We start from the raw sequence: 5213 nt of genomic DNA on the forward strand, positions 1-5213 counted from the left end.
CATTGATACATTTTATATTCTGATATATATTCTAAACCTAATTATTTATATTCTAATTGTATTGATTGGAATAAATATCAATTTATTTGTCAAATTATCAAATAATTCTAGTAACTTTCGTAGTGTGAAATATAAAATCATCACATATAAATGTAAAATATATAACTATATATAATATAATGAAAAGGCTCATGTTTTGCATTGTTCTGTTGTGGTTAGGGTATCAAAGGCAACTCTGTTTTAAAGTATTATTCCATTATCTCTACCTCAGTGTTTGGTAGAGTTAAACCTAAAGCTTTACCATTTGTAGATTTACAGCCTGGATGCAAGAGGAAACACTGTGGTTAAAACATTAGCAATTTAGGGAGGTTGAGCTTTTCTTCATGTGTCTATTGGCCATTCTTCTTTCTTCTTCAAAGAAGTTTCTCTTTAAGTCTTTAGCCCACTTATTTATTGGACAGTTGTTTCTTTGAGGATTTGTTGTTGGGGATTTAATTTTTTGAGTTCCAAGTATATTTTAGATATGAGACCCGTGTCCATTGTATGGCTAGTGAAGATCTTCTCACAATCCGTGGGTTTTCTATTGATCTTGCTAGCTATGTCCTTTGCCATGCAGAAGCTCTGCAACTTCATGCAATCCCATTTGTCCAACCTTTCTTTGATTTGTTGTGTTTCCGGGTCTCTATTAAGAAAATTTCGGCCTGCGCCAAGGAGACCTAGGGTTTCTCCTATTCCATCCTGTAATGTTTTCAGAGTGTCTGCTTTGACTCCGAAGTCTTTGATCCATTTGGAGTTGATTCTGGTGTAGGGTGATAATGCAAATCAAGACAACATTGAGATACCACCTCACCCCAGTTAGAATGGCAAAAATGAAGAACTCTAATAACAACAGATGCTGGAGGGGATGTGGACAGAAAAGAATCTTACTGCATTGTTGGTGGGAGTGTAAACCTGTTCAACCACTTCTCAAAAATCTTCACATACAGCTCCCCTATGACCCAGCAATCCCACTTTTGGGCATTTACCCAAATGTTTACAAACAAGACCACACTATAGCTATCAGCACACCTATGTTTATTGCAGAATTATTTACCATAGCTAAGATATGGAACCAATCCAGATGCCCCTCAGTACATGAATGGATCAAGAAAATGTGGTATATATACACAATGGAATTCTATGCCTCCATCAGAAAGAATGGCATTACCCCATTTGTTAGGAAATGGAAAGACTTGGAAAAAATTATATTAAGTGAAGTAAGCCAGGCCCAAAGAAACCTAGGTCCCATGGTTTCTCTTATTTGCAATATCTAGTATATGTATGAGTCAAGCAGAAAAGATCAAATAATGTGATGTTAGGAAAATGAATCCTTAGATATGTATTTAAATGTTTTTTTTCTTTCATGCATTTGTTTCTAACGCACTTATATGATTATCTTTTTGTTGCTTTGTATGTCCCTCCCCCACATTATAACCCCTGCTTTCACTATATTTGATGTCGGTATAATTTGTGAAGGAGAAGGGGAAAAACAAGTCGTTTAAGGATACAGGTGGACCTGTTGCAACAATGAGAAGTACAAGTTGTCATGTTGAAAACGAGCTTTATAACTTTGTTTGGGAGGAGGATTGGGTGGGGGTCGGGGGGAGGCTGGGAAGGGATGTGAAGGGTAACAAAGGAGGAGGTTGCAATACTTGATAAAAAATGTACTCATTATCTTGCCCATATAATGTTACCCCTCTGTACATTTTGTTCACAATAAAAATAATAATAAAAATAAAAATAATAAAAAAACATTACCAATTTAAGGCCTAATAATGAAGAGAAATATATGGACTTCTCTTGCAACTATGAAAATATTTGGTGATAAAATGGCAGTAGTGTAAGTTCCTGCCTTTTTGGAAGGTAGACAGGCCAAGACATTAGGTAATCATGAATATGAACAATTTTTCACTTTCTTGGTTTTAGCTACATTTGAAATGGTAGGTATCATAAACAATCATATTTTGATACAATGCCTTCTAGTATAAACAGTTCTGGCTGAACTGTTCATCTCTCTAATGATCCCTTGTAACTAAGATTAGATTTGTTCCACTAATACAATCTATGCTGTCAGAGTAAGATATTCTGGTTGGTCTATTCCTACATGGAAGAAGGGTCAAGGGTCAGGTAGGCATTTGTGCCAGTAAGACCTCATTTGGGAAAATCTCAGCTCCATATGTTTAGAAGTAGCTCTTAAACAAGGCTTACTTTGAATCCATTGGCTCCACAGATCTAACACAGTTGGATAAATAAGTACTTGAAAAAGCGGTCTCCTTTGGACTTAGCTATTAATACTTGAAAGTCTGATCAAATTCTAAGTGAAAAAGACTTAAAATAGTCATTGACAAAAAAATTGCAAATGTGAGCAATCAACTGAACAACATATTTTTTTCAACTATTCACAGAATTTTAGGGAAATAAGATTAATAGCATTTTTAGGAACAATAATGTTTCCTTGTTACAAATAGGCACCTAAGCATATAAGCCTGTATAAATATTTCATCATTAGCTACTAAAATTTACAGGATACTACATTCTTCAGCAGCTTGTATACCAAAATTACAACAATACAGAGATTAACATGGCACTTGTACAAGGATGATATGAAAATTTGTGAATTATTCAAAATTTTTCATTCTTCAGATGCAAGAAATGAAAAACAGCTATTAAAAAGTTGATTACAAAATTACAAGTATAACAACACACCTAATTCATATAATTAAAAGTTACTTTGACATCAGTGTATTAAATTTTCACCTTAGAAAAGCCTTTACATAGCATAACCTTTACACAACTTTTGAAATTAGACAACATTGTTGTTTTATCCCAAAGAAATATAATACTAAAAGGACCTAGGGGAAAAAAAAGGAATCTTAAACTGTTTCTGTATGGAATGCAATCTGAAAGGACACATTAATGAACCTATATGTTATAAAACAATGTAGAATTTAATGTATTATATCTAGGAGAGAATAAAATAGATTATGGACACTATACAAACATAGAATATAGAATATTTTAAAATATAATTTTTCAGACAAACACCGGAAATATCTTTAGTTTCTATACTACTCATTTCAACAGATAAGTTAAAATTATTTCCGATCAACAAAATCACAAACTCTGCATAAATCATTATAGATGTATACAAAAACTCTTGAATACATTTTGACATCAAAAGCAGACAATTCACTTTGAAGAACTCCACAGAATCCATGAATTGTTACTATAAGATGTTGTTATTTGGATTGTGAAAATATGTTGTATTGACAAAAAGGAATTAATGACATTTTTGAAATTTAAGAAAATTAACCGAATCATTAGGATTTAGGAGAACAATTTGTACAGCCTTCCACAACTTCAAAGAGGTAGTGATACATACTTATCCTTTTGGTAATATCAAATGCAGTTTCTTCCAAGTGGTTCTTCAGACCTGGTTTGACATATTGGTTCAACAGTTCCAGTGTATTTTTGCTATCTCAATTACCAGCAGCAAGATGCAAGGGGGTCAAAAAGCGTTTAGTTTGGGCATTGGTATCTGCATCATGAAGAAGAAAGAAGCCACTCTGGTATTATTACACGTATATGCACTGTGCAGGGGTGTCCAGCCATCTACAGTTATTGCATGTGCCCCTTGAGCCACCAACTCACGGACAATGTCTAAGTGTCCACTGTAGGCTTCCCGATGAAGAGGCGTATACTCATCGTCATCCCTAGTATTCACATGAGTAGCCTTTTTGGAAAGTATTCTCTGCACTGTAGTAAGCTGGTTATTTTCAGCAGCCCAAAGAAGAAATTTGCTTGGATCCTTCTCCATTTTTTTTCTTGCAATTTTTATCATCCCTCACATTTTCATCTTGTTCCTCATCTTCATTAGAATTGCCTAACCAGATACATTGAGTGCAGTGGAAATGAGGTGTCCATGTATTTCCCTAATAGTTCATGTTGGTTGAACTGGTCAGAAATATCTGGTGAATTCTCTGCGTATGTTTTTTCACCATGATTTATTTTCTTTTTCCATTTTTACTATTCGAAATTATTCTAACTGGAGATTAGGGAATAAATGGAGAGCAGAGGAAAGATGTTCCTCCATATTCAAAGGTACAGACTGAAAATGAGGACCAGTGGTGTCCTCATGTGCAACTTATTCTAGGAATGAGAAAATGTGAAATAATGCCTCCTATATAAATGATTTGGGAAATGGCAGTGCAGAAAGTGCAATGATGCAAGCCAAAATATAAAACAATATAAATTAGGATAATTATGGAGCAATCATATTATCTATGAGAGCCATGAAAGACAGAGATGAGCTATCCACAAAATCCATGCCTCTGATCAAGTTATAGAACAAGCAGAAATTTTTTTTTAAAAAAAGATGGAAATAGAATTTATGTATTTACTTGAAATTAGTAAATACCTTTTTAATAGCCTACATAAGAATCTAAATCCTTGATAGCACTAGTAACAGATCTGACTGAAATCAGTTGAATCACACTTTTCCTGTACAATGAAGGAATAGGTACAGGCTAGGAAAGCAGCTAGAAAAGGCAGGCTGATTGTATCTGTGAGAAAACTTTGTGGAAACTGGTATTGAGGATTACTTACTGGTGACCCACTTGCACTGGAAGCATGATTCTGACCTCTTGCTTGCTGATTCTGAACTATTGCTTTGATCATTATATTCTCCAAAAAGAAAAAGTCAGAATTGATAACAAAGGACTACTAATACAGTTTGACTTTTCATTAAGCATATTCAATCATCAAAATCACACGAAGACAATAGACAGGCCTATTTTTTTTAGATGAAAACAAGTGTCTTTAAAAAAACAAGGAATTTAAGTAGTCTTCCAAAGGACTTCCATTTTACTTACTGCATTATACATTTTTCCTAATGTTGAGTAACAATAAATAATGGATCTATTAGAAAGCTCTTAAAGCTCGTCTGTTCAATACTGAGTTCTCTTACACTATATTATGGTATTTTTTTGTATGGTCTTAGGAAGAAATTTACTTTACTAACTTGAATTTGTGACAGGACAATATCATGACTGTACATCTTTCTTCTATACTCTCAGTTTTACATTATTATCTAAATATGTGCATTAAAAAAGTATAGAGGAAAAAGTAGAAGCCACACTGGTGGATCATGGCTTTAATCCTAGCTAATCAGAAAG

The 5213-nt window shown here is 33.9% G+C and overlaps 1 pseudogene; it reads left to right on the plus strand.

Moving 5' to 3' along the window:
- Positions 1-2572: 2572 nt before the first annotated feature.
- On the plus strand, positions 2573-2672 carry LOC122118404 (annotated as a pseudogene).
- Positions 2673-5213: the final 2541 nt, after the last annotated feature.

The sequence above is a fragment of the Dipodomys spectabilis genome, unplaced genomic scaffold (assembly GCF_019054845.1).
Source record: "Dipodomys spectabilis isolate Male_0828 unplaced genomic scaffold, ASM1905484v1 ptg000149l, whole genome shotgun sequence".
In the NCBI taxonomy this organism is placed as follows: Eukaryota; Metazoa; Chordata; class Mammalia; order Rodentia; family Heteromyidae; genus Dipodomys; species Dipodomys spectabilis.